Source organism: Apium graveolens, chromosome 7 (assembly GCF_009905375.1).
Source record: "Apium graveolens cultivar Ventura chromosome 7, ASM990537v1, whole genome shotgun sequence".
Classification (NCBI taxonomy): Eukaryota; Viridiplantae; Streptophyta; class Magnoliopsida; order Apiales; family Apiaceae; genus Apium; species Apium graveolens.
In genome coordinates, this window is record NC_133653.1 from 152,412,437 (window position 1) to 152,434,231 (window position 21,795).

At 39.5% G+C, this 21,795-nt stretch overlaps 2 non-coding genes across 2 annotated transcripts; both read right to left on the bottom strand.

The window, feature by feature from the left end:
• Positions 1-10,246: 10,246 nt before the first annotated feature.
• On the bottom strand, positions 10,247-10,353 carry LOC141676081 (small nucleolar RNA R71). Its single transcript, XR_012556690.1, has one exon. It is a non-coding gene; the product is annotated as a small nucleolar RNA R71 (small nucleolar RNA).
• A 5,441-nt stretch (positions 10,354-15,794) lies between these two features.
• On the bottom strand, positions 15,795-15,901 carry LOC141675354 (small nucleolar RNA R71). The gene has a single exon (XR_012556012.1). It is a non-coding gene; the product is annotated as a small nucleolar RNA R71 (small nucleolar RNA).
• Positions 15,902-21,795: the final 5,894 nt, after the last annotated feature.

The window sequence follows — 21,795 nt, forward strand, 5'->3', positions numbered from 1 at the left end:
TGCTTATGGAGAAAACTCAACACTACCTTTGCATCATTCGTCCGTAGAGCCTTGACTTCTACCCATTTTGAAACATAATCGACTGCCAGCAAGATGTACTGATTATTACAGGATGAGACAAATGGTCCCATAAAATCGATTCACCAAACATCAAAGACGTCAACTTCAAGCATCATATTTAACAGCATCTCATCCTTCCTCGAAGATTCCCCACTCTTTGGCAATGATCACACCTTAAAACGAACTGATGTGCATCCTTAAACAAAGTAGGCCAGAAAAAACCTGCATGCAGAATACGAGCTGCTGTCTTTTCACCACCATAATGTCCACCATAAACTGTGGAATGGCAGAATCGTAATATCCCCTCCGTCTCACAGAATGGGATACATCTCATGATGATCTGGTCAGCTCCTTCTCTAAACAAATATGATTCATCCCACATATACCACTACACCTCATACATAAACTTCTTCTTTTGAGCTGCATTCATATTAGGAGGCATTATATTGCTGACAAGATAGTTCATAATATCTGCGAACCATGGCTCTTCCTCCTGAACTGTGAACAACTGCTCATCCGGAAAAGATTCGTTGATCAATGTCGTATCATGTGAAGTAGAATCGGGATTCTCCAATCTAGAGAGATGGTCAGCTACTTGATTCTCAGTACCTTTTCGATCCTTGATCTCTAACTCAAATTCATGTAGCAAGAGCACCCAATGAATAAGTCTAGGCTTTGAATCCTTCTTTCAGACTAAATAGCGAATGGCAGCATGATCAATGAATACTGCCACCTTTGTCCCAAGCAGATAAGATCGAAATTTTTCAAAACCAAAGACTATAGCCAAGAGCTCCTTCTCAGTAATGGTGTAGTTCATTTGAGCTCCATTTAGAGTCTTACTAGCATAGTAGACCACATGAAAAAGATTATTCTTGCGCTGCCCAAGAACTGCTCCCACAGCATAATCACTCGCATCGCACATCATCTCAAACGGTTCAGTCCAATCAGGTGCCGTAATAACTGATGCAGTTATCCAACTCTTCTTGAGAGTCTCGAATTCCGCCAAACATTCATCATCAAATTTGAAAGGCACATCTTTCTCGAGCAAGTTGTACAATGACGTAGATATCTTCGAGAAGTCCTTGATGAAATGCCGATAAAAACCCGCATGACCAAGAAAACTAAGGATTCCTTTCACAGAAATAGGTGGTGGGAGATTTTCAATGACTCCCACCTTGGCTTTGTCCACCTCAAGACGCTTGCTAGAGACTTTATGCCCAAGAATAATGCCTTCACGCACCATAAAGTGACATTTTTCCCAATTGAGCACCAAATTAGTTTCCACACACCTTTTGAGCACCGAACGAAGATTATTCAAATATTCATCATATGAATGTCCAAAGACGGAGAAGTCGTCCATGAACACTTCGACATTGTTTCCAATCATATCAGAGAATATAGCCATCATACATCTCTGAAAAGTGGCAGGTGCACCACATAAGCCAAACGATACTCTACGAAAAGCAAACGTGCCAAATGGACAAGTGAATGTAGTCTTTTCTTGATCTTCTGGTGCAATGCAAATCTGATTATACCCCGAATAGCCATCCAGAAGACAATAATACTCATGACCAGCCAACCTGTCAAGCATCTAATCAATAAATGGAAGAGGAAAGTGATCATTTCTCGTGGCTTTGTTTAACTTTCTGTAATCCATGCATACCCTCCATCATGTGACTGTTCGAGTGGGGATGAGCTCGTTCTTCTCATTTGCTACCACAGTTATACCTCCTTTCTTAGGTATACATTACACGGGGCTCACCCAAGAACTATCAGAAATAGGATATATAATTCCTGCATCCAGCCACTTCAGAATTTCTTTCTTCAACACTTCTTTCATGATAGGATTAAGTCGTCTTTGTTGATCAACAGTTGGCTTACTACCTTCCTCTAGTAGAATTTTATGCATGTCGTACGAAGGGCTGACCCCTTTGATATCTGCTATAGTCCATCCGATAGCCGATTTGAATTCTCTCAAGATCCTTAAGAGCTTGTCGTCCTCACTACCTGAAAGGTCAAATGCAATAATAATAGGTAAAGTAGATGCATCACCTAAAAAAGCATACCTTAAGTGTTCAGGCAATGGTTTAAGCTCCAAAGTAGGTGCTTCCTCAATAGATGGTTTGAGCTTTCCTTCAGCATTTTTGAGTTCAGTAGTACCAAGCGATTCAAATGGCATGTCTAGTTTTCGCCTCCAATGAGAAGCATTTAGATATTGTAGTTGCTCATTGCCATCCTCATCATCAATGTCAAATTCCCCCACTAAGGCTTTCTCTAAGGCATCAGACATTAGCATATGATCAAGTTCTGAAGTTACCACAAAATCAATCAAATCCACCTTTAAGCACTCCCCGTCTTCTGTAGGGAATTTTATCGCCTTGAATACATTGAATGTCACATCCTGATCCTACACCATCATAGTAAGTTCACCTTTCTGCACATCTATCAAGGTACGGCCTGTAGCCAAGAAAGGTCTTCTCAAAATTATGGGAATTTTCTTATCTTCCTCGAAATCCAAAATGACAAAGTCTGCGGGGAAGAAGAGCTTATCCACCTTTACTAACACGTCCTCCACTATGCCTCATGGGTATGTAATAGAACGATTAGCCAATTGTAGAGACATGTAGGTGGGCTTTGGATCAGGCAATTTCAACTTTTTGAAGATCGACAAAGGCATCAGATTGATGCTTGCTCCCAAATCGCACAGGCATTTTTTGAAAGACAACTTGCCAATGGTGCAAGGAATGGTGAAGCTACCTGGATCTTTAAGCTTTGGAGGTAATTTTTGTTGTAGCATAACACTGCACTCTTCCGTTAGAGCAACGGTCTCAAGGTCATCCAGTTTCACCTTCCTTGAAAGAATACTCTTCATAAATTTTGCATTACTAGGCATTTGCTCCATAGCCTCAGCGAAAGGTATGTTGATGTGAAGTTTCTTGAACACCTCCAGAAACTTATCAAACTGCTTATCCAGCTTTTGCTGTTGCAATCTCTTAGGGAAAGGTGGTTGAGTATAGAGATGTTTCTCCCCTGTATTACCCTCAGGCAGAGTGTGTTCAACAGTGGTCTTCCTTGGTTCCGCCACTTTCTTCTTTTGCTTCTCTTCTTCTTCGACAACTTCAGCTTCTCCGTTTTTTGCTTTTTCAGCATCAGCAACTTTTTCAGACCTTAAGGTAATAGCTTTTACTTGCTCTTTATCTTCCTTCCTGCCTGGCACTTCAGTATCGCTAGGAAGTGTGCCAGGTTAATGATTGGGAACTGTATTTGCTATTTTACCGATTTGATTTTCCAAGGTCTTGATAGAAATAGCCTGACTTTTGCATAACAGCTTGAGCTCCTCGAAATCAGCACTAGAAGGTGGAGCAGCACCTCCTTGTTAAGGATATGATTGCCTTTGAGCGTAATGTTGTGGTTGCTGGAATCCAGGTGGATTAAACTATTTACTTCGCCTTGCTGATATGGTTGCTGAATAGCATACTGATTATTGCTCCAGCTAAAATTGGGATGATTTCTGTTGTTAGGATGATAAGTAGCTGGCATAGGCTGATGCGGTCGTTGATAATTGTTCACATACTGCACAGTTTCATTAACAAGAGAACACTGATCCGTAGCATGAGAACCTGCACAAAGCTCACAGACCATAGCTATCTGATTGACTCCATAGTTGGCTAAAGAATCGACCTTCAAAGACAGCGCTTGGAGCTACGCTGCAATAGCTGTAGATGCATCAACTTCCAGAATACCTGCTACCTTCCCAGTCATCATCCTTTGAGTTGGGTTTTGATGCTCATTTACAGCCATAGTTTCAATAAAATTATAAGCCTCAGTATAGCTTTTGGCCCACAAGGCGCCTCCAGCTGCTGCATCGAGCATGGGCCGAGATTGGGCCCCTAAACCATTATAAAAACCAGTGATCACCATCCAGTCAGGCATACCATGATGTGGACACTTTCTCAACATCTCCTTGTAGCGTTCCCAAGATTCGCACATAGATTCTGTTGGTTGCTGCGCAAACTGAGTAAGAGCACTCCTCATAGTTGCAGTCTTCGCCATTGGATAGAACTTCACTAGAAACTTTTGTGCAAGATCATGCCAAGTAGTGATGGACCCAGCTGGTTCAGAATGTAACCAGTCCTTAGCTTTATCCCTCAGAGAGAATGGGAAAAGCCTCAGCTTGATAGCCTCATCAGTCACACCATTATATTTGAAAGTACTACAGATCTCGACAAAATTCCTGATATGCATAATGGGGTCTTCAATCGCAGCACCTCCGAAAGAAACAGAATTCTGTACCATATGAATAGTGCCCGACTTGATTTCAAAAGTGTTAGCCTGAATAGCCGGATGAAGGATGCTTGACTGAATGTCATCAATTTTAGGCCGAGAAAAGTCCATAAGAGCTGGATCTGCCGGAACTATATGATCACCCATGATTATTGGTTCTTTTGGCTCACTCCCTTTATCCGAATCTTTAAAATCTATCTTCTCCGGAATATCAAGAATTGAATATGTCTCCTCAGCCGTATCTAAAGTCCTCTTGCGAGTACGAGAACGTGTTTGCATAAACGCTCGCTAAAGTACCTGAAACACAACCGGAAACAATAAGTAACACATCTTAATCAATGAGTCCTAATGACCACTGATGGTAAGTACATAAACTAAACAAATCGCCAAGTCCCCGGTAGCGGCGCCAAAAACTTGTTAGGCACAAAACACGCGCTAATAATTCACGCAAGTATACGCGTTCGCAAGTAGTATAAGATATAAATCATATTTGTTCCCACAGAGACTGGTTTAGGTTAAGTTCAATTTATGCACCTATGCAACAATGTATGGTTATCGCTCAATGCTAAGAAAAAAAAATTAGGTTTTGATAAACTAAGAGATTAAACTAACAATTATAACTAAGAGAATTGAACACTTAATTGACACTTGAATTAAAAATATTAAACACACATGAGATCATAACTTCATTACTACTTCCTTTAATAGTTATCGTTATTACCCTTAGCATGAAATGGTGATGATATTAATCGAATAACACGAAACTGATAAAAGCCAACTTTCGTTGAACTAATATAATGCTACCAAACATCCATAATTAAGATAGAAGTTGAATAGGCATCAATTATGTTGAGACCCTATATGTCTACAGAATTTGCCAACATAACGATTTAAGCTCAAGTTATTCCTTATGATTACACAGGGCAAGTAAAACGGTTCGAGTTACCCACTAATCATGCATACACATACATGAACCTATGCTAGCATGGCAAGTTATAAACCTCAAGATCCACCGTCGCTTCACAACAGATTAACAGCCTATCTTATATTTTCGCGATGCACATAAGACGAATAAGCGCAACCTATGCTAGATATCATACAATCATCACACACTAAGGTATTAAACAACTAACTAAAGAAATACATAGTAAATCCATTACGACCCCATGATCACGATTAGCCCATGATAGAACGCATCGTCACCATGGGTTCATATGAAAATATGATAATAACACACAAGATAAACTAATAAAAATAATTATTAAAACCAGAGTACGTCACAAGAGTAATAAGGTTCAAAGTAAAGAAAACTAGAATCCACTGATACAACGAATAAAAGAATCACAAGAAAATGTATGCTTCCTCTTCTTCATTGCTATGTGCTAAAACGGTCTTCTTCCTTCTCTCCTTGCTCCTTGCTTGATACCACACTCTTTGAAACGTCTCTGAAAACTACTTATATAGAAGCCCATAAGAACCAGCCGTCTCAGAAATCTAACAAAATAAGGATTATAAAAAATCAGTATTAAATTTCTCGCCCTTGAGCGGCCGCCCAACAATCCTGAGCGGGCGCCCAGCATCCTGAGCGGGCGCCCAGCTTTCCTGAGCGGGCGCCCAGCAGGTTACTGGAAAAAATCCTTATTCTGCTCCCGATTTCTACTGCGTTCTGCTCCTAACTTCCCACATCAAATGTCGAGCACTCCCCTAGGTTTATTCCTAATGAAATCTCCCCACAAATGCAAGTTATACCCTGAAATACACAAGCACTAGGAAAATACATTAAATACACAAAATACCTGATTTCAAGACATCAATTCAAGCCATTATAAGACGTTCTAAGTGGTATAAAATTCCACTTATCAATACCTTAGTATGTGGTAATTGTATGATAACCTAGTATTGGTTATGCTTATTTGTCTTATGTGCGTAGCTAACATATAAGATAGCGTGTTAATCTCTATTGAAGCTATAATGAATATAGAGATTTAGAATTTTTCATGCTAGCATAGGTTCATGTATTTATATGCATGATTCGTAGGTAATTTTAACCATCTTACTTGCCCTATGTAATCATGATAGATAACTTGTTCATTAAACCTTTATGTTCTCAAATTCTATAGACATATAGGGTCTCAACATAATTGGTATCTATTCAGCTTCTATCTCTTTTGTGGATGTTTATTGAGTGGCATTTATGACACTTTATTATGCTCTAATAAGCTTTGAATTGGTGTATTTGTACTCAAGTTGTTATGTGTTTTAATGTGTTTTCTAGTGTTTTTGCATTTCAGGCATTATTCAGGTAATCAGGTGAATTAACATTGTTTTGGTGCTAATTTGATGTCCAGGTGGTGTTGGAATAAAAGCTCGTGGAAAGCCGGCTCGAAGTAGTAAGTTTTAAGAAGAAATCTGAGTTTTTCCCAGAAGGACGGCGCGCCCACGCTGTGATTGCGCGCGGCCCCGCCGAGGTTGGAGGACATTATGGTGGAGAAAAGACAGCAGCTCGTGTTCTTCAAGTAGGTTTCTTTTGGCCAACATTATTTAAAGATGCTCATCAGTTCGTTTTGAAATGTGATCGATGTCAACGAGTGGGTAATATGCCTAAAAAGGATGAGATGCCTCTTAATGTGCTTCTCAAGGTTGAGGTCTTCGATGTTTGGGGAATTGACTTCATGGGGCCATTTGTCTCATCTTGTAACAATCAGTATATCTTTTTGGCAGTTGATTATGTGTCGAAATGGGTTGAAGTTAAGGCGTTTCTAACAAACGATACGAAAGTTGTGCTTAATTTTCTTCACAAGCAAATATTCACAAGATTTGGAACTCCAAGAGTCATAATCAGTGATGAGGGGTCACATTTTTGTAATCGCAAGTTCACTGCTATGATGAAAAGGTATAATATAAATCATCGCATCGCTACTGCTTATCATCCTCAAACAAATGGTCAAGCTGAGGTATCTAACAGAGAGATCAAGCACATTTTGGAGAAAGTGTTATGTTCATCAAGGAAGGATTGGTCTTTGAAGCTTGATGAAGTTGTTTGGGCGTATAGAACAGCATATAAGACTTCATTGGGAATGTCACCATTTTAGTTAGTTTATGGTAATGGGTGTCATTTGCCTGTGGAGCTCGAGCATAAAATATATTGGGCTTTGAAGAAATTGAATATGGACTTGGATGCAGTTGGAAAGAAGTGGATGCTTCAGTTAAATGAACTTGACGAGTTTCGACTTCAAGCTTATGAAAACAACAAGATGTATAAGGGGAAAGTCAAGAGGTGGCACGATCGGGGTCTAGTGCTCAAGAAATTTGTGCCAGGGCAACAATTTCTTTTATTCAACTCTCGTCTCCGTCTTTTTCCTGGAAAGTTGAAGTCAAGATGGTCAGGGGCCTTCATAATCAAAACTGTGTTTCCACATGGAGCGGTGGAAATTTTTGAGAATGATCCGGGCCAAGCATTCAAGGTAAATGGTCAATGGTTAAAGCATTATTATAGTGACACGGCAAACCGCGAGGTGGTTAGTGTCATTTTATTGTCCACTTGATCTCAAGATTCTACATCGAGCTAGCGACGTAAAAGAAGCGCTTCTTGGGAGGCAACCCAAGTTTGTTGTACATTAGTAAGTAGAGGACGCAAGAAGAAAAGAGAAAATCACAAAAAAATTAAAAAAATTGGAAAAGTACAGGTCTGACTACAAAAGCCTGGTGCGCTCGCGCTATCTTAGCACACGGCCACTCCATTTACACGAAAACACCGCGCGCCCGTGCTGTTACAGCGTGCGCCCTCACCGGTTTGGCAGGAGTAGCGCGTGCCTGCGCCATCCCAGTGCGCGCCCGCACCGTGTCCCAACTTTGAGAAAAATAAAAGGCAGTTTAGGGGGGAAACGGGAATTTTTTCCCAAAATTGATTCCTAACCGAATTTTACTTCCCCACATCCCATAATTCCCTCTCCAAATCAAACCCATTACTCCCATATATATTCATAGTAGGTCATTTTTAATATATATCAAGTCAGAGACGGACCATAGCGCAAGGAGAAGACGACAAGAGACCTTTAGCACAATTCAACAAAGGTGAAGACGATCTAGTTTATTCTTGTGAATCTTTGTTTTGAGTTGTAATTTAGATGCTTGTTTCTTGTTTTACTGAATCTATACTCTTATTTGTACTTGGTTTTATTTATTTGTATAAATACTACATTTTTTATATCATGTTTTCCTCGGAACCCTTGTTGATGATGAGTCTGATTTTGGGCTAATCATTATCGTGGGGTTCTAGCGGATTTATTTATGGATTTCTTTAGTTAAATTTTTTGATACCTTAGTATGTGGTGATTGTATGATATCCTAGTATTGTTTATGCATATTCATCTTATGAGCGTCGCGAAATTGTAAGATAGTGTGTTAATTCTTAATAAAGTGAAAGTGAATTTAAGGATTTAGAACTCGCCATGCTAGCATAGGTTCATGTATTTTTTATGCATGATTCATAGGTAGTTTTAACCATCTTACTTGCCCTATGTAATCAAGATAGATAACTTGTGATTAAACCGTTATGTTGTCAAATTCTATAGACATATAGGGTCTCAATATAATTGGTGCATATTCAGCTTCTATCTCTTTTGTGGATGTCTGGTAGAATGGTATTCGTGCAACAAAAGTTGGCGTTTATTAGTTTCGTGTTATCTGATTAGTGTCATCACCATTGCATGCTAAGGTTAAGAATAATAAGACTATTGAATGAAGTATTTAATGAAGTTAGAATCCCCATATTTGTCATATATATTAATTCAGTCAATCTTATTCTCGTATTATAATTGTTAGTGTAATTCTTAGTTATAAACAATCTCAAATTGTTATCGTCTTAGCATTGGATAATAACCATACATTGTTGCTTAGGTGCATAAATTAGATAGTTAACCAATAAAGTCTCTGTGGGAACGAACTAGAAAAGATTCTATACTACTTGCGAACTCGTATACTTGCGTGTATTATTATCGCGTGTTTAGGGACTAACAATGTCTGGTAGTAGGGTATTCGTGCAACGAAAGTTGGCGTTTACTAGTTTCGTGGTATCTGATTAGTTGTCATCACCATTGCATGTTAAGGTTAAGATCAATGACTTTGAATGAAGTTAGAATTCCATGTTTGTCTTATATAAGTAATTGAACCTCAACTCTCTTAGTTAATGCTATTTAGTATAATCTCTTAGTTTAATCAAAACCGAATTTGTTAATTATCTTAGCATTGAACGATAACCATACATTGTTGCATAGGTGCATAAATTGAACTTAACCTAAACCAGTCTCTGTGGGAACGAATCTGATCTATATTTTATACTACTTGCAAACGCGTATACTTGCGTGTAATTTAGCGTGTGTTTTCACCCTAACAAGTTTTTGGCGCCGCTTCTTGGGACTCGATGTTAATTTAGTTTATGTGCTTGTCATCAGTGGTCGTTAAAGTTCACTGACTCGGACTCTTTTACTTTCACGGTTTACTTGTTGTGTTTTAGGTACTCATTACAATGGGAGATCCAACAGCACGAACGAAAGCCTTGATGAATTTTTCTCAACCCAAGATCAATGACATTCAATCTAGCATTGTCAGGCCAGCTATCACAGCTACTACCTTTGAGGTCAAGCCTGGCATAATTCAGTTCAGTTTGGGGGGTGCTCCAACGGAAGATCCCAATATTCACATTAGGGATTTCATAGAGATCTGCGACACCTTCAGGTTCAATGGTGTTTTTGAAGATGCTATAAAGCTGAGGCTTTTCCCATTCTCTGTGAAGAATAAAGCTAAGTAATGGTTACATTCTCTACCAGCAGGTTTTATCACCACTTGGGAAGATCTTGCTCGGATGTTTTTTACTAAATTCTTCCCTATGGTGAAGACAACTGCAATCAGAAATGCTCTTACTCAATTTGCGCAGCAATCGGGAGAATCACTATGTGAAGCTTGAGAGCACTACAAGGAGATGCTTAGGAAGTGTCCTCATCATGGAATGCCTGATTGGATGATCATCAATTGCTTTTATAATGGTTTGGGAGCACAATCAAGACCCATGCTCGATGTAGCATCAAGTGGAGAATTATGGGCAAAGAGCTATGAGGAAGCTTATGATCTAATTGAACTGATGGATGCTAATGAATATCAGTATTCAATTCAGAGATTCCCACTGGGCAAGGTAGCAGCAGTTCTTCAAGTGGATACAACTACGGCTATCACTGCTCAACTAAAGGAGCTGTCTATGAATATCGATTCTCTGGCTAACTATGGTGTTAATCAGATAACCAGTGTTTGTGAGCTATGTGCAGGTTCGCATGCGATGGAGCAATGCGCTATATCTAGTGAATCAGCTCAGTTTGTGAGCAACTTTCAGAGATCGCAGCAACCAGTTCCAGACACTTATCATCCTGACAACTGAAATCATCCTAACTTCAGATGGAGCAACAATTAAAATGCGATGCAACAACCATTCCAGTAGTTTAGAGAAAAATAGTTCAACCATCCTGATTTTCAGCAATAGTTTGCACCAAGATAACAACTTAAACTTCAACAATAAACTCATGATGCAGGTCAATCTTCGAATGAAAAATTTGAATTGGAGGAGTTGAGGCTTATGTGCAAAAACCAGGCTCTTATATGCCAAAGACAGGCTATTTATATCAAGACTCTGGAGAACTAGATAGGGAAAATTGTTAATTCCTTACTGAATCGACTACCAGGAATGCTTTCTAGTGATACAGAAGTTCTAGGCAAGAGGGAAGCAGAATAGCAGGTTAAGGCAATTACATTGAGGTCTGGGAAGGTTGCAAGCCCTAAAAAATCTTAAGTTCCAGAATCTGAAGTTTTGGCTAAAGAAGATGTGCAGAAGGAAGCAGAAGTGGAATCAAGGAAGAAAACTGTGGAACACACTTCTTCTGAGGGTAATACAGGGGAGAAACATGTATATCCTCCACCTCCTTTTTCTAAAAGGTTGCAGAAGCAGAAGCTGGATAAGCAATTTGCTAAGTTTCTGGAGGTGTTCAAGAAATTTCACATTAACATACCCTTCGCTGAAGCTCTTGAACAGATGCCTAGCTATACGAAGTTAATGAAGGGTATTCAATCTCGGAAAATGAAGCTCGATGACTTAGACATCGTTGCTCTAACGGAGGAGTGCAGTGTTGTGCTGCAACAGAAGTTGCCTTCAAAGCTTAAAGAACCTGGAAGCTTCACTATTTCTTGCACCATCGGAAACTTGTTGTTCGACAAGTGTTTATGTGATTTGGGAGCTAGCATTAATCTGATGCCCTTGTCTATCTTCAAGAAGCTTGGTCTACCTGATCTGAAACCGACATACATGTCATTGCAACTAGCTGATCATTCCATCGCTTATCCGCGAGGTATAGTGGAAGATATCTTGGTTAAGGTGGATAAACTCATCTTCCCTGCTGACTTTGTAATTCTTGATTTTTAGGAGGATAAGAAGATTCCCATTATTTTGGGAAGACCATTCTTGGCTACAGGCCGAACTATGATCAATGTGCAAAAAGGAGATCTTACGATGAAGGTTCACGATCAAAAGGTCACTTTTAATGTGTTCAAGGCAATAAAGTTACCCACATCTGAAAAGGAATGCTTTAAAGTAGAGTGGGTCGATTTTATCAAGAATTCGGAGCTTGAGCAATTGCCAAAGTCGAATACCTTGGAGAGATCCTTAACAGGGGAATTTGATAGTAAAGATGAAGATGGGCAGAGCAACTGCAGGTTTTGAATGCACCTTCATGGAAGAGGAAGTTGGATATGCCATTCGATTCTCTTGGGTTAGCAGAGCTGAAAATTTCTCAGGAGCGTTTTGAACCATCTATTTAAGAAGCTCCCACACTTGAGCTCAACCGGCTACCAGATCACTTGAGTTATTCATTCTTAGGTGCACCCCATGATAATGGGTTGGGATATATTTTTGATGATATAGAGAGTGGTTGGACGGATCTTTCCATGCCTATAGAGGGTTCTTCTCATGTATAACACGCAGTTGATAGGACTGGTGTTGGTGATGCGCAGTACAGGCGATTGACTAAGCGTATGGAGGCCATGCAAGATATTCACTGTCATTTTGTTCCAGATTTGACACACGCTCTCGGTACTATTTCCTGAGATACTGGTGTTGAGGTTGATTGGCCACCTGATCCTCCACCCGAGGAGGGTGATCTTTTCGACGACTAGGTATGCCTGAAATCCTTATTATTACCTTCAATTAGGATATTAAAAATTTTAAGTTTGGGGTGATAATGAAAGGATTAGTTTGTGCGTGTCCATAAAGTTCATATAGATTCATGTTGCATATAGTTGTATTTCATTCGTAGTGTTGCATGATTGTTCATATAGGACACATTTGTTTGTTTTTTATGTGATTTCATATAGCTGCATTTGCATGCATATTTAGCATGATCCCTTAAGATGAACTATGTTATTTGATAAGTTGATGTTGATTTGAGTGTGGTGATGATGAATAGAGGGTTGCTTAAGTCTTAATGAATTGATTTGCATGCCCAGGAAACAAATATTTTCACAAAGTCTTATAGGGTTGCTTTTGATCTAGATCATGATCATACTTGTTTTTTGTTGAGATTTAATCACTTGGTTATATTTAGAATTTCTCATATTCTCGTAATGACAAAAAGAACACTGAATTCTTAAACTGGAGAAAAACTTAGATTTCATTGCTAGTTGTTGTAAGGCTAGGCATCAAATGGCTAGTAGCCGGCTCATATTTTTATGAGTAGTCTAGGGTTGAATGAGATGGAGCGAAACACACTCATTCAGAAGTTGTTGAAAAAAAAGAAAAAAAAAGAGAAAAAAAAGAAGAAAAAAAGTATGTGTTTATACATAATTGATTAAGAGTGAGCTCTTTAATACTCGAGTTATTAAGCTCCAGGGGACTTTGTGCCTAGTGACCTAAGGTTTTGATAGTCTGGGATCCGCTAACATAACACTCGCTACATGGGTATTATTGCATAAGTCTTCTGGGACCTCATTCATTACACGGTCAAATGAGCATCTTTGTTATGTGTTCAATAATAACATGAATCCTTGTATAACTCTAGTAGAAAGGAGGCGTTGTGAGTCATTATGCGTTTAACGTCTATTCTAGTTATAAACTTATGATTGTCTTGATGAAAGATAAGTTATGGTTATTGATCTAGTATCGAGAGTATATCTGTTAAGCATCCAAACACACACGTTTCTGGTTTGTAAGTTGGTTTGTGAGATTTATTCGAGCTCTATTTTGAGTCATTGCATTCTTAGAGGTGTCAGCTTTTTCATTTGGTTATGGTTATTCTGAGGGGATCGATTGCATTGTCATTTAGTTGCATTCATGTAGTTGCATTCATGTATTAGGTTTGTTTTATAGTTTTGAGTCTGTTTTTGCTTAAAGATAAGCATCGATTCAAGTTTGGGGGTGTGATAAGTGGATTTTATATCTACTTGGAACACTTCATTACAAGCTTAAGTTGGTGTTTTGGACTCAAGTAGTTGGTATTTTTTATGTGTTTTTGCGTTATTGCATTTCAGGCATTAGTTAAATGAAGAAAGGAGCTTTTCAAGAAAATATGCTGAAAATAGATCATAATTAGAAGCCTAGGTCATTCTTATGTTGTAGAGAATCTCGTTAGCTTCGTGTGGGCAGTTGAATCGCCTAATTCTAATGAGCAGAACTCAAGATACGGCCAAAAGAAGAATTGTCAGAATTTTTCCAGAATGTCAACGTGGCCGCGCCAGAGTTAGTGCGCCCGCGCAGCTGAAAACACTATTCCAGCGTGCGGCGCCCTGTAGCCGCGTGCCTGTTGAGTGGCATTTATCATACTTTCTTGTGAATCTTTTTTTTGAGTTGTAATTTGGATGCTTATTTCTTGTTTTGTTGAACCTATACTCTTGTTTGTACTTGGTTTTATTTATTCATATACAGACTACGTGTGTTATATCATGTTTTCCTCGGAACCCATGTTGATGATGAGTCCGATTATGGGCTAATCGTTATCGTAGGCTTCTAGCGGATTTATTTATGGATTTATTTAGTTAAATTGTTTGATGCCTTAGTATGTGGTTATTGTATGATATCCTACTATTGGTTGTGCATATTCGTCTTATGAGTGTCGCGAACTTATAAGATAGTGTGTTAATTCTTAATGAAGTGAAAGTGAATTTAAGGATTTAGAACTTGTCATGCTAGCATAGGTTCATGTATTTGTTATGCATGATTCGTAGGTAATTTTAACCATCTTACTTGCCCTATGTAATCAAGATAGATAACTTGTGCTTAAACCGTTATGTTGTCAAATTTTATAGACATATAGGGTCTCAATAAAATTAGTGCGTATTCAGCTTCTATCTCTTTTATGGATGTCTGGTAGAATGGTACTCGTGCAACAAAAGTTGGCGTTTATCAGTTTCGTGTTATCTAATTAGTGTCATCACTATTGCATGCTAAGGTTAAGAATAATAAGACTATTGAATGAAGTATTTAATGAAGTTAGAATCCCATGTTTGTCATATATATTAATTCAGTCAATCTTATTCTCGTGGTTATAATTGTTAGCGTAATTCTTAGTTATAAACAATCTCAAATTGTTGTCTTCTTAGCATTGGATAATAACCATACATTGTTGCTTAGGTGCATAAATTAGATAGTTAATCAATACAGTCTCTGTGGGAACGAACTAGAAAAGATTCTATACTACTTATGAACTCGTATACTTGCGTGTATTATTAGCGCGTGTTTAGCGACTAACAAGTTTTTGGCGCCGCTTCCGGGGACTGCAGTGTTAATTTATAGTTTATGTACTTTCCACAAGTGGTCGTTAAAGTTCATTAACTCGGACATTGTTACTTATTTGTTCCTTGTCTGGTTTCAGGTACTCTAGCGAGGGTGTCTGCATACGCGTTCACGTACTCGTAAGAGAACACTGGATAAAGCCGAGGAAGAACTTGTGGTAGTTCGTAGGGAAGTTTTTGAGGAAGAAAAGAAGGTAGAAGAAGAAGAGAAAGTTGAAGAGCCAATTGTAGTAGCTATGGGTGATCAAGCAGAAAATACGAAGGCTTTGATGGACTATTTTAAGCCTAAGATTAATGACATTCAATCTAGCATCATCAGACCAGCCATCAAGGCTAACACTTTTGAGATCAAGTCAAGTACGATCCAGATGATACAGAACTTAGTTCAGTTTGGGGGTTCTCCTACTGAAGACCCCAACATGCACATTAGGGATTTCATCGAGATCTGCGACACTTTCAAATTCAATGATGTGACTGAAGATGCTATTAAGCTATGACTCTTCCCATTCTCTCTAAGGGACAAAGCTAAGTGCTGGTTACACTCTCTACCAGTAGGGTCTATCACAACTTGGGAAGATCTTGCTCAAAAATTTCTCACTAAATTCTTCCCCATGGAGAAGACTGCAGCAATCAGGAATGCTCTTACCCAGTTCGCGCAGCAAACTGGAGAATCCCTTTATGAGGCTTAGGATTGATTTAAGGAGATGTTAAGGAAGTGCCCATACCATGGCATGCCTGATTGGGTGATTATTAACTGCTTCTACAATGGATTGGGTCATACTTCTAGGCCCATGCTTGATGCAGCATCAGGAGGAGCCTTGTGGGCTAAGAGATATGATGAAGCCTATAAACTTATTGAACTAATGGCTGCTAATGAGTACCAGAATCCTTCCCAGAGACTGACTCAGGGAAAAGTAGCAGGAATTCTGGAGTTGGACACAACAACTGCTATCGCTGCCCAACTTAAGGCTTTGACAATGAAGGTGGACACTTTGGCTAATTATGGAGTTAATCAAATCACTAGTATGTGAGCTTTGTGTTGGTGCCCATGAGACTGATCAGTGCACACTTTCGTGTGAATCAGCTCAGTTCGTGAGCAACTTCCAGCGATCGCAGCAATCTGTGTCAGCCACCTATCATCCTAACAACCGCAATCATCCTAATTTCAGTTGGAGCAACGCTCCGAATGCGGTTCAACAACCTTATCAGCAGTATCCAGCTAAGTAGTACAACGCTCTTGTTTTCAGCAACCACAGTATGCACCAAGACAACAACTCTAGCTGCAACAAGCTAATGAAAAATCTGAATTAGAGGAGTTGAAGCTTATGTGCAAGAGTCAAGCTATTTCTATCAAGACCTTGGAAAATCAGATTGGGCAAATTGCCAATGCCTTGCTAAATCGTCAACCTGGTACATTGCCTAGTGACACTGAAGTGCCAGGAAAGAAGGAAGCTAAGGAGCAGGTAAAGGCAATCATTTTGAGGTCTGGTAAGGTTACGAACCCCGAACAAACTCTAGAGTTGACTAAAGAAGCTGGGGCTGAGAAAGAAGTAAAGCAGCAGGATGAAAAATTGGAACCAAGGAAGACTACTGTCGAGCACACTCCGCCTGAGGGTAATACAGGGGAGAAACATATCTATCCTCCACCGCCTTTTCCTAAGCGGCTGCACAAGAAAAAGCTGGACAAGCAATTTGAGAAGTTTCTGGAGGTGTTCAAGAAACTTCATATCAACATACCTTTCGCTGAGGCTCTCGAGCAGATGCCTAGGTATACAAAGTTTATGAAAGATATTCTATCTCGGAAGGTGAAGCTAGATGATTTAGAGATTGTTGTTCTCACAGAGGAATGCAGTACAGTGCTGCAGCAGAAGTTGCCTCCAAAGCTTAAAGATCCAGGAAGCTTCACTATTTAATGTACTATTGGAAAAGTATCTTTTGATAGATGCTTATCTGACTTAGGAGCTATCATCAATGTGATGCCTTTGTCAATATTCAAGCAGTTGGACTTACCTGATCCCAAACCAACTTATATGACTTTGTAGTTGGCCGACCATTCTATTACATATCCACGAGGTATTGTGGAGGATGTCTTGGTCAAGGTTGATAAACTCATCTTTTCTGCTGATTTTGTAATTCTTGATTTTGAGGAGGATAAAAAGATTCCCATAATCTTGGGAAGACCTTTCTTGGCAACTGGCCGAACCTTGATCGATGTGCAGAAGGGTGAGCTTACAATGCGAGTGCTGGATCAAGATGTTACTTTTAATATGTTCAATACTATAAAATTTCCTATTGATAATGAGGAGTGCTTAAAACTGGAGTTGGTCGATTTGGTGGTCACATCGGAACTTGATCAATTGCTAAGGTTTGATGCCTTAGAAAAAGCCTTATTGGGGAATTCAGACAGTAAAGATGACGAAGGTGAAGAGCAATTACAGTATTTGAATGCTTCTCCCTGGAAAAGGAAGATTGATATGCCTTTTGAATCTCTTAGAATGGAGGAACTGAATAAAGCTCCTAAACGCCTCAACCCTTCTATTGAGGAAGCTCCATCTCTTGAGCTTAAGCCTTTACCTGAACATTTGAGGTATGCATTTTTAGGTGATGCATCTACTCTGCCTGTTATTATTGCATCTGACCTTTCAGGTAGTGATGAGGAAAAGCTTTTAAGGATTTTGAGAGAGTTCAAGTCGGCAATTGGATGGACTATAGCAGATATCAAGGGGATCAGCCCTTCTTACTGTATGTATAAAATTATGCTAGAGGAAGGTAGCAAGCCTACAGTCGAGCAGCAAAGAAGACTTAATCCTATCATGAAGGAAGTAGTGAAGAAGGAAATTTTGAAGTGGCTAGATGCAGGAATCATCTATCCTATCTCTAGCAGTTCGTGGGTAAGCCCAGTTCAATGTGTGCCAAAGAAAGGTGGAATTACTATGGTAGCAAATGAGAAGAATGAGCTTATTCCTACACGGACATTCACGGGGTGGAGAGTCTACAAGGACTATCGGAAGCTGAATAAAGCCACTAGTAAGGACCATTTTCCATTGCCCTTCATTGATCAGATGCTTGACAGGTTGGCCGGTCATGAGTATTATTGTCTTCTAGATGGTTATTCGGGTTACAATCAGATTTGTATCACTCTAGAAGATCAAGAGAAAACTACTTTTACTTGTCCATTTGGTACTTTCGCCTTCAGATGAGTTTCTTTTGGTCTGTGTGGTGCAGCAGCCACATTGAAGAGATGTATGTTGGCCATATTTTCTGACATGATTGACCAGAATGTGGAGGTGTTCATGGATGACTTCTCAGTCTTTGGTGATTCTTTTGATGAATGCTTGCAGAATCTGGGACACGTTCTCAAGAGGTGTGTTATGACCAATCTGGTTCTCAATTGGGAGAAATGTCATTTTATGGTGCGTCAAGGCATTATTCTCGGGAACAAGGTTTCTAATAAGGGTTTAGAAGTGGACAAGGCCAAGGTGGGGGTCGTTGAGAATCTTCCTCCACCTATTTATGTCAAGGGGATTCACAGTTTTCTTGGTCATGCGGGTTTCCACAAGCATTTTATCAAGGACTTCTCGAAAATTTCAAAGCCTTTGTGCAGTCTGTTAGAGAAAGATGTTCATTTAATATTCAATAACGAGTGCTTCGCAGCTTTTGAGACATTGAAGAAGAGTTTAATCACGGCACCTGTCATAACTGCATCTGATTGGAATGAGCCTTTTAAGATGATGTGTGATGCAAGTGACTATGTAGTTGGAGCAGTTCTTGGGCAGAGAAAGAACAATATATTTCATGTAGTCTACTACACTAGTAAGACTCTAAATGATGCTCAACTGAATTACACTACTACGGAAAAAGAACTTTTGGCTATTGTCTACGGTTTTGAGAAATTTCGATCTTATCTACTTGGGACTAAGGTGACAGTTTTCACCGATCACGCCGCCATTCGATATCTCATCTCAAAGAAGGACTCGAAGCCTAGACTGATTCGATGGGTTATTTTGCTCCAAGAATTTGAATGAGAGATCAAGGACAGAAAAGGAACGGAAAATCAAGTTGCTGATCATCTCTCGCGTTTAGAGAATCCTAATGCTACTTCATTGGATAAGACATTGATAAATGAGTCTTTTCCCGACGAGCAGCTGTTTGGAGTACAAGAAGAAGAACCGTGGTTTGCATATATTATGAACTATCTTGTGAGTAATATCATGCCTCCCGACTTATCTTATGCTCAATGGAAGAAGTTTCTTCATGAGGTGAAGTTGTATATGTGGGATGAGCCATTTCTTTTTCACCAAGGAGCTGACCAAATTATCAGGAGATGTATTCCTTACAGCGAAACAGGGGGATCTTGCAATATTTCCACTCAACGGCTTATGGAGGAGATTATGGTGGAGAAAAGAAAGCAGCTCGTGTTCTTCAAGCATGTTTCTTTTGGCCAACATTGTTTAAAGATCTCATCAGTTTATTTTGAAATGTGATCGATGTCAACGAGTGGGTAGTATGTCTAAAAAGGATGAGATGCCTCTTAATGTGCTTCTCGAGGTTGAGGTCTTCAGTGTTTGGGGAATTGACTTCATGGGGCCATTTTTCTCATCTTGTAACAATCAGTATATCTTGTTGGCAGTTGATTATGTGTCAAAATGGGTTGAAGTTAAGGTGTTTCCAACAAACGATGCGAAAGTGGTGCTTAATTTTCTTCACAAGCAAATATTCACAAGATTTGGAACTCCAAGAGTCATAATCAGTGATGAGGGGTCACATTTTTGCAATCGCAAGTTCACTGCTATGATAAAAAAGTATAATGTGAATCATTGCATCGCTGCGGCTTATCATCCTCTGATAAAAAGACCAATCCTTCCTTGACGGACAAACAACTTTCTCTAGAATGCGCCTGATCTCTCTATTAGACACTTCAGCTTGACCATTCGTTTGTGGATGATAGGCAATAGCAACACGATGATTCATATTATAGCGCTGCATCATAGAAGTGAACTTACGATTACAAAAATGCGACCCTTCATCACTTATGATTACTCGTGACGTTCCAAACCTTGTGAATATCTGCTTATGGAGAAAACTCAACACTACCTTTGCATCATTCGTCCGTAGAGCCTTGACTTCTACCCATTTTGAAACATAATCGACTGCCAGCAAGATGTACTGATTATTACAGGATGAGACAAATGGTCCCATAAAATCGATTCACCAAACATCAAAGACGTCAACTTCAAGCATCATATTTAACAGCATCTCATCCTTCCTCGAAGATTCCCCACTCTTTGGCAATGATCACACCTTAAAACAAACTGATGTGCATCCTTAAACAAAGTAGGCCAGAAAAAACCTGCATGCAGAATACGAGCTGCTGTCTTTTCACCACCATAATGTCCACCATAAACTGTGGAATGGCAGAATCGTAATATCCCCTCCGTCTCACAGAATGGGATACATCTCATGATGATCTGGTCAGCTCCTTCTCTAAACAAATATGATTCATCCCACATGTACCACTTCACCTCATACATAAACTTCTTCTTTTGAGCTGCATTCATATTAGGAGGCATTATATTGCTGACAAGATAGTTCATAATATCTGCGAACCATGGCTCTTCCTCCTGAACTGCGAACAACTGCTCATCCGGAAAAGATTCGTTGATCAATGTCGTATCATGTGAAGTAGAATCGGGATTCTCCAATCTAGAGAGATGGTCAGCTACTTGATTCTCAGTACCTTTTCGATCCTTGATCTCTAACTCAAATTCATGTAGCAAGAGCACCCAATGAATAAGTCTAGGCTTTGAATCCTTCTTTCAGACTAAATAGTGAATGGCAGCATGATCAATGAATACTGCCACCTTTGTCCCAAGCAGATAAGATCGAAATTTTTCAAAACCAAAGACTATAGCCAAGAGCTCCTTCTCAGTAGTGGTGTAGTTCATTTGAGCTCCATTTAGAGTCTTACTAGCATAGTAGACCACATGAAAAAGATTATTCTTGCGCTGCCCAAGAACTGCTCCCACAGCATAATCACTCGCATCGCACATCATCTCAAACGGTTCAGTCCAATCAGGTGCCGTAATAACTGATGCAGTTATCCAACTCTTCTTGAGAGTCTCGAATTCCGCCAAACATTCATCATCAAATTTGAAAGGCACATCTTTCTCGAGCAAGTTGTACAATGACGTAGATATCTTCGAGAAGTCCTTGATGAAATGCCGATAAAAACCCGCATGACCAAGAAAACTAAGGATTCCTTTCACAGAAATAGGTGGTGGGAGATTTTCAATGACTCCCACCTTGGCTTTGTCCACCTCAAGACGCTTGCTAGAGACTTTATGCCCAAGAATAATGCCTTCACGCACCATAAAGTGACATTTTTCCCAATTGAGCACCAAATTAGTTTCCACACACCTTTTGAGCACCGAACGAAGATTATTCAAATATTCATCATATGAATGTCCAAAGACGGAGAAGTCGTCCATGAACACTTCGACATTGTTTCCAATCATATCAGAGAATATAGCCATCATACATCTCTGAAAAGTGGCAGGTGCACCACATAAGCCAAACGATACTTTGCAAAAAGCAAACGTGCCAAATGGACAAGTGAATGTAGTCTTT